This window comes from Enoplosus armatus, chromosome 4, assembly GCF_043641665.1.
Source record: "Enoplosus armatus isolate fEnoArm2 chromosome 4, fEnoArm2.hap1, whole genome shotgun sequence".
Taxonomy (NCBI): Eukaryota; Metazoa; Chordata; class Actinopteri; order Centrarchiformes; family Enoplosidae; genus Enoplosus; species Enoplosus armatus.
Window position 1 is genome coordinate 2,498,574 of NC_092183.1, and position 9,043 is coordinate 2,507,616.

Sequence of the window (9,043 nt, forward strand, 5' to 3'; positions counted from 1 at the left end):
AATTTCTGCCTTAGCCATGAGAAACTAAAGGAAAAGTCTGTTTATTTCATACAAGTCTGTATGTACAGTATGATATTTTTCATATGGGGGAAAATTTACTGCGTCAGGACAAGAATTCAGTTATCACACGGAACTTGTTTTCGTCTGGAGGGAATGTTGTCGCGCCTCCCTTTTCGTCCTGTTTCGTGTTTTCCTTCTTCTTCTTCGTCAGTCTGTTAATCTCTCTCTCTCGCCTTGTTAGAATAATACTGTGCCCTTTGCATGACTGTTATAAGCTCTGCATACAAAGACGACGATGTTAAGTGCCACACAAGCCGGGCAGATCTGCAGGGAGAGTCGCCCAGGCTCTTTCTGTTCTACCTTCTGTGGTGTATCACACTTCCCAATCACATGGTGCTTTCTGTCCTGTTTCTTTCCTTTAGCTTCAGCGTTCTCTTCGTCTGGTTTTGTTTTGTTTGTTTTTTTTTTCATTTCATTTTCATTGTTTAAGTCTACAGATGTCAATCTCCTCGTTTTTTAAACCAAACTTCCATCTGCATGCTAAGACGTCTTGTTGTGGTTGCAAATAGGAGAATAACCATATATCTGTATGTGTACCAATCACAAAAACCACAAAACATGTTGTTTCTTGAACCTGAGAAATGCGATCCAGGCTCAGATAATACTCAAATGTAACAGATCATGTTATACATTTTATCCTTTGGGACATTTATTTGCTTTAAATTGCACATTCTCACGCTGATAACAGTCGGCAGTGTCGGTACCAGCAGACAACTGCAGTAGAAGTAGAAAAACAAAATGAGTACCGAAGCAGCAGAAGACCATAGTTTCACTTCTTGTCAGTAACTGCTGATTAAAGACTGTTGAATTATTACTTTAAAGATTATTATGTGGAAACTTTGGGGGAAAGAAACAAACAAGCCAGAAGCACCGAGGCTTCATCAACCAACTGCATTGTTTAATGTCAGTATCACTGCAGCGTCTCATGGCTGTCATTTCAGTGTGTTTACAAGTGGGCCTCAAATGTATTCAGTTTCAAAAGAAAAGCTAATTCGCTAACATGTGAGTGACCTAATGAATGAAACAAAGTAGTATTATTTATGACACTAAAGCGTCTCAAAGTAGGTTAAAGTCTAAATCTACCTGAGTGGATTCCTCAAGAATTTTGCACTTAAAGTTTGAAATTAGAGATTTAAATCTAAAATAAGACAATTTCAGAACCATCGAGCTGATTTGGCAGATTTTTCATGACGACAACGTTTGTGGTCTGTGACAAAAGTGTTGGGGAGCTGTAAACTCATGAGTTTTATGTTTCTGTCATGAGTGAAGCTAAACTCAACTTTTGATTCTTATTCTACATTTGTGTACACGTCAAAAAGCAAGTCTTGAGTTGTACCAACATTTCTCTGAGCGCAGAGCTGCTCTGGTCGAATGAAATCAACCAGAACCTCAGTTTAAGTTTGTGTTTTTCTTTTGTTCTGGCTAAATAATGAGTGGAAGAAATAGGGGCTAAGAGAGGACGCTAATGCTCTGCTGAAAAAACATTAAAGCCATAATCGGTCAGTTAGTCTCTTGCACCTCTGACCACACCCAACAGTGATGTCACGGTGTGCTGACGCACGCTGGAGTACACTTCTACATCACCGCAGCCAGGTGAGAAGTTAAACTGGAGGTCAGCAAAAACAAGATTTTCAGATGTTAACTTGCTCTTCAAGACTTCACATTGATCTGTAATTATCTAAGTATGCTAGTTAGCCTGCCGAGCTAACAAGACAAGTGTGTGCGCGGGACATGTTGAACAATATCGGTCATGATTTATTTTACGGGTCTATAAATTCTCACATTCGTAGGACGTTTTCTGTAGAAGAACTATGTAATTTGGTACTAATTATAAATAAATTAGAGACGGTGTTCAATAGAGCTCCAACAAACAATTTCATCATCTGTCCATAATTTTTATGATCAATCATTTGGTTTAAAATGAGGTTGTTTTTTTTTATTCCACCAACAGTCCGAAACGAGATATTAAGTCAATGATGATATGAAACGGAGAAAAACAGCAAATCCTCATATTATGAGAAGCTGTAACCAGCAAGTGTTTTGTATTTTACATTGATAAATGATAAATTATTCTTCAGAATACGTGACGATTTATTTTCTGTTGATCAACCAATCGATTAATCAACTAATGGTTGCATCCCTAGTGTTGAATTGATCCACTTCTGATGCATTAATTACGGTTTATTGCTAAGATAGCGTAACTTGGTCTTTTAGGCAGTGCGCAGCCGGTCAGATGAACATACAAAAATGTGTCTCCATGCAAGAATAAAATACAGCATACATGAAAAATGAAGTTTCCAATCATTAATTAATGAAGAAGTATAAACTGGAGTTTAAATGGTGCAGTCCTGCTTTTAAAACTTTAAGACATTTAACTCTAAAACTGTAACAACTGTCTGAAACGTCTCTATTTTCCATATCATTGGTGTGAAATTACACAGTTCTTCCAGGAAACGTCTAAGAAGATATTAAGAAATAAAATACAGTGATACCAGAAAAAATAGTATGAATTTATATATTCAGAAAAATAAATTCCCTTTTTTGCTCAGACCTAAAAAGTAAAATTATTTAATTTGGTTCTGTCGATTTAACTCATCTGATGACATTTGAAAAACATTTATGACCAAAACTCCATTGCAGAAATGACCGTTTTTTGCGGACGTTTCACGTGAGGTAAAGACTCGTCTGTCCCAGTCCTCCTCACACTCGCTGTTCACACCCGTCTGTCACACGATTATTAAATGCACTTGCTTCTACAGTAGTTTGGATGGGACTTGTAATCCGAGGTGCCTGCTGGGACTTGACTTACCTGTAGATAGTCTTTTTTTTGGGGGGGGGGGGGGGGGGTTAGTTAGAACATTAAGGGCACTGGAGACCTTACTGGGATTAGTTGTATAAAAAAGCTTCAGCTGAGTTCTTTGTGCAACCTGTCTGTTTGTGCCTTTTTTGAAAGTCTTGATATCCAAGATTTGATGTGCAGCTTTTGTTTAGTCGGGAATCCGTTGTAATCGCAGTATACGCTCTTAAAAATGAACACAATCACGTCTGGGGGTGGGAGGGATCACGGGTGGGTATCCTTATCTTTCAGTTCTGTAAATTTTAAAGAGATTTGTTGCCACAGCTGTGTGATTTGTGACTGTATTGAAAAGATGAAAAACAAACATTTATATTTTTTGCGTTACCCTTTCTCCTTGAGCCTTTTTTTTCTTTCTCCTTTTTTTGATGTTTTTGTGCAGATATTTTTATTGTAAAATGAATGTTATGTTTCTATCAGACACTAATCTTGTTTGAGTTGTCTCCAGTGGAACTACTTCACTCTGTATGTTTTGATCAGTATAAACCTTTAATTGTGTAGTTAACATTTCTGAAAGAGGAAAAAAAAAAAAAAAATAAGATCCTTGGTTGTATTTTAAAGGTTCCTGTTTGACCTGCCATAGAAATTGTTTGAATTGATCGGTCAGTTTTATTTTGCTGTCGTGTGAAGGATTTGACTTGAACGAAGCATTTCTTTGCTATTATTAAAGACTGACTGCCACTTTGAAAAATCTGTTTTTTAATGTTTTTTTTCCTTCTTTTTTTGTTTTTTTGCAACTCTGCCATGACATTTAAATAGACATTTCATTAAAAACACTGTACCTTCATTAACATCTCTGTGAAGTCTCTTTGTAAGCCAGAGTTCAAGAAAACACAGATTTCAGAAGCATTAGAGACGACTTTCTGTCTGTCATTACATACAGAACTTCAAAATAAAGGTTTCTTGGAGCAACACAATATACAATTAAATGTGTTGAATGAGAAGAGTGAACATTCTTAATAAACATGGTACATTGCTCCCAAAAACATGAATGAAATATATTATTCTATTATTATAATAAGCTTATTCGCCTTTTTTGCTTAGAGTTAGAGGAGAGAAGATAGATGCCACTCTTATGTTTGTCCTCTAAATATGAAGCTACAACCTGTTAGCGTAGCTTAGCATAAAGACTGGAGCCTGCCTCTGTCTAAAGCTTTCTTGGCCAGGAGCAGTCACTTCCTGGACGACAAGACTTCAGGAAGCTGCTTCCACCTGTTTCCATTCTCTCTGTTAAGCTAAGCTAAGCTAAGCTAATCATCTTCTGCATGAAGCTTCATGTTTACCAAACAGACACGAGAACTTACTCTGAGGAAGAATACAAATAAGCTTATTTCTCAAAATGTCTAATGTTTTTATTAAGCTGTTTGCTGGCTGCCATGTGGATATCCTCCATGAGTGTAAAGTAAATACTACAGTGAAGTGAGAACAAGTGATGGACAGCGACAGATTCTTTGTTTCCTTCAGTCAACTCTTTTTTTAGGCAGCCACACATCTCGTTTAAAACACGTTTTGCACAAAATGTTCATTGAATTCATAATCATAGAAGTTCTGAACACAAAAGGACAAAACGCATGTATAAAAACATGAATATACAGACACATCGATCTCTTAATTAACTGTGTTTCAGTCCTCAGATCTTCATCAGGTGAAATTTATTCTCTGATGCATTTTTGGCGCCGATACTGACGATATTGATCAGATCGGTTATCGGCTGTGATTCGACCAATCCACATTAAATACAGTGTCTGTCAATGTCATTATAAAAATGTTGTGTTTTCATTATCGGTTCATTCATTCAGTCATAACTCACCTTTCAGTAAGACTTCAGTGTGTGCAAGAACTTAAATACATGTTGACACATGAGAGGTTTGTAATGTTTCCCTCCTGTGAGGACTTCTTTCATTTTCATTTATCTATAAGGACAACACACATTAATCAATATTTCAGTGAATGTGAATGTGCCCGTGTTGGCCAGCTGGCTAATTTGAGAATTCGAGATGTTTTGAAACTAATGAGGTGATGATTAAATTTACCTTTAAGGTCAGAAGGACATGTGAGCTCTCTTTAATCTGTCAGTTTTGGATCAAACATGATCCAGTGAAAATAATGAACCATTAAGAGGAGTCAGTAAGGATTTCATCTTTTAAAGCTTGAGTCTACATTTTATTTATTTATGTATTTTGCATAACAATACACACAAACAAAAAGGGACAAGTCCTCATGTTCAACAGATATATCTCACTCACTGTATTGTGGCCGCTTGATGCCACAGTGTCCTTTAGGGGGCGCTGCTGTATCAGCTAATGACATCCACTGCAGTCTTTCCTTTGTCCAGTCAGCAGTCCGATTCATAAATTAGTGCCATTCACTTTTGTATCCTCCAATCACAACAAGGTCAGAATTCAGTTCCGTTTCTTTGGTTTTAAAAAGTGGATCGTGTCGGAATGATGGACGCGACTTCCCTCCTGGAAACTGCAGTCATCATAAACATAAACATTTATCAATCTGCTGAATCCACAAACATTTCTACACGCTTCACAAACCCAGTCAAATACATACAACGAAGTGCAAACAAAGTGGATAAAAAGGAAACGAAATAAGGTTTAAATACGTTTAAAATTAATACAATAAATAAAATAGTTTTATAAAATATGATGCTGCATAAATATGTTAAAACTACAGTAAACACCAGCACTAAGCATCAATCAACTGTATTGATTTTTACGGGGTTTGTTTACTTGCTCTTCTTGACCACGTGCTTGCAATGCGGCCACGCATGCGCACCATGGAGTATTGGCTTTTGGCACGCGTCTGTGTCGGAGGCGCGCACAGCCAAAAACAACCCACAGCCACGCGAGCGCGCTGTCCAGAGTGTGGACACTGGTTGATTGGCTGTGGACCTGTAGCCCCGCCCTCCCTCGCAGTGGATTGGTCAGACGGATAGTCTTCTTCTCACTGATTGGACGCTATTTGTAGAACCGGCTGTGTAGCTAGGCTACTGCTGCCTTCACGTACCTCTCCGAAGATCAAATTTAAGAGACTTTAAGGATGAAGACATGTGCTTTCAATTGTTTTGGTTGGAAGAAGCAGCGAAACGGCTTCCAGCAGACTGTTTTAATCTTTTTGGAGGCTATAAAAGATACGTGACGTGTAAAACCTGAATAGTGAAAGCACAAACATAACAAAAGTGGTGATTATTTACTTAATAAACAGTATTAGCAGCTGTTGACATGGCGTCCATGATTTCTGCATTTACCCCCGAGGAAAATAAATAAATAAATAAATAAGTAAATCACGTCACGACCAATTGTGTTTAAAGTTTCCAAACTCACTTTAAAGCCTAAAATACACTTATGGGCTGCAACTAAGCAAATGTGTATTTTTCAAACCTGACAAACTAATTAAATCAGAATAAATATGAAATTAATACGAAAAACTATCAACTAACAACTTTGTGTTCTTTGTTTCTGTTCATCACACTGGATATAAAAACAAAACGTGTTGACAGTTAAACCATCACAATGACAACTGAGCAGCTTCATCCACTGAGGAAGACCACCAGATGTAGCTGATAACTCCAGAAATAAGTAAGTTGTACCTCATGTTGACATTTTTCTTTCTTTCTTCTTTTCGTTGTTTATGTTTTTTAAATGTTGTATTTAATTGTTAACGTTATGTTTTATGTTATTGACTTTAGATTATGGATGGTTATTGTTGATTTATTGTCCTCAGTGTATCGTGTTTTATGTGTCAAATGGCTGCCTGCAAACCAAATGTCCTTTGGGATCATAATCATGCTGAAGTTTGAATTTGTTGAGACATGTTCCACGTTGTTGTTCTTGTGCGCTCAGTTCTGAACTTTCCGTCAGCACCTAAATGCATCACCAGTAGATGAAATAAAACGCCGCTTTTTCTGCACTTTTTGTTTATGTTTTAGACCCAAACCAGCTGACACACTTCACCCCAGTGAGAACATAAACTCTTTCAAACAGATCGGACGGTCGTGTTCTTCAGATCCGGGCTCGTCCGTGTTTCTGTGCATTATTCAGAGCGCGCTGCGCATCACGGATCTAATTAGGATTTCAGTATAAATAAGGCCGCAGACGGGACAGCTCGGCCTGTCCTGCCGCTGCTGTCGGAGAGCTAAAGGTAGAGAGGTTAAAACCCTTCAAAGAGCTGCAGGCTGCTCCAGCGTGCACACACTCTGACCCGCCTCACGGATGGGACTCTACTCAAACCGGACCCACGGAGATACATCCCGCAGATTTCACGGTTTAACGCAGAAAAGTCTTTGGTTTATGAGCGCAGTGAAGATCCAACGAGGAGATTTGATGTTTTTGGAGACTTTTTAATGGCACTCGGCCCGACCTGAGACACACTGCTGCTACCTCTATGGGACGGTGAATGTGTCTGTGTTATCATGTGTTTTTGCTAACATCCAGACTCCTGCAGCTCCGGCGGAGGAACACATTTCTTCACCGGGTTGTTTTGGTTTCCGAGGGGGGGAAGGCGAGGTGTTTTTGGGGTGAGTGCAGCGCCAGTGACCTGCTGGAGGACACGCGTGTCTGTCACAATAACCACTGTAATAACTGCTGCAGCGACTTTTAAAGTGTGTGTCTGTGCAGTGAGTTTGTAGCTGTTGTTACACTTTATGTTATGTTTGTTTCCTGTTGCACCACGGGATTTGTAGTTTAATTCTATATTTATAGCTCGCTTAAATGCATCATAGGATTAGGCTTCTTGTGTTTTGGGACGCGTGCAGAGCCACTAAACTGTGTAATGCAGTTACATATTCTGGTAACAATCTTATGATAAACACATAATACTCTTCTGGAAACTTGAAGTGTGGTATTTATGTCGAGGTTCATGATGTTGTTCAGGTCCGCGTCCCTCCAGGATGAGTCCAGTCCAGCAGCATTTATATAATTGGAGGCCTGTAATCACCCTCTTCCATTACTCATCAGGTTGCAGTGTCTTCTTTCTTTAATGAGACACGTTGATCTGCGAGTTACATTCAAGAGCAAAGAAAACAACAACCCCAAAACATGCAGCTCCGTTCAGCTGACCATTTGCTCCGTTGTGATCACCATCATCATCATCATCATCTGTGCGCTTCTTTGGCTGCAGATCTCGGTCAGTTTTGTGTGTGTGTGTGTGTGTGTGGGGGGGGGGGGGGGGGGGCTTATGATGCCACGTGAACAGGCGACAAAAACACAGCGAAGGGATGGATTTCATAACGCTGACGCGCGCACAGCCTGCACCTCCAGGGAAGCTGCAGTGTTGTGTTTACATGCACGCTGTGGTGAAGCAACACATCTGAGGGTTTCAGGGCATCACTGCTCTGCTGCTCTGCCACATAACGGCGCTTTTATTTTCTCTTCAAATGAGAAGCAGGAGACCAAAAACACTCCGTGGTTTGTTGTTTTGTAGTTTCTCAGCTGACGCGCGTCCTCGACGTCAGAACAGCAAGGGTAGGACGAGGGCAGGCTTTTGTTTGAGGGCGGGTAGGCACCAGACTCATGTTTCATTTCAGGCTTTTTAATATATTTAATGTCATCAGTGTCGGCATTATATATATATATATATATATATATATATATATATATATCAGATGTGGGTCTGGTCAACATCAGGATGATGCAGTACTGACACACAAAGAGTGCAGCAGCAGCAGGAGGAGATGGGGGGGGGGGGGGGGGGGGGTCAGGCAGGGGGTTTGTTTTTTAAATTAATAAAATAACATAAGAATTCCAGCTTTGTCTCACATGTCAAAGCTTAAATAAATACTTGAGGGATCTATTGATCTGTTTCTAAACTTCACTAATGGTGGAAGCCTTGTTTTGGCTTGTGATATTCTTACAGTGTTTCCAAGGAGCTCAGTTATGACTTTTCCTGCTTTCTGGTGTTTCTACTCTCATATGGTGTCCAGATATAATGTCAGATAGTATGTTTTGCTTCTAAAACATGTCAGGATCCCTTTTCTTTACGGATTTCAACCCATCATGCCACTTAATCTCTCCACAGACTGATTCATCTAGAAATAATCTATCGTGAAATTTGGGTGAAAAACGTACAGAAACCAAATGTGTTTCTGCTTTGACTGAATCCAAAGAGCTGCAGGCGGAAAAC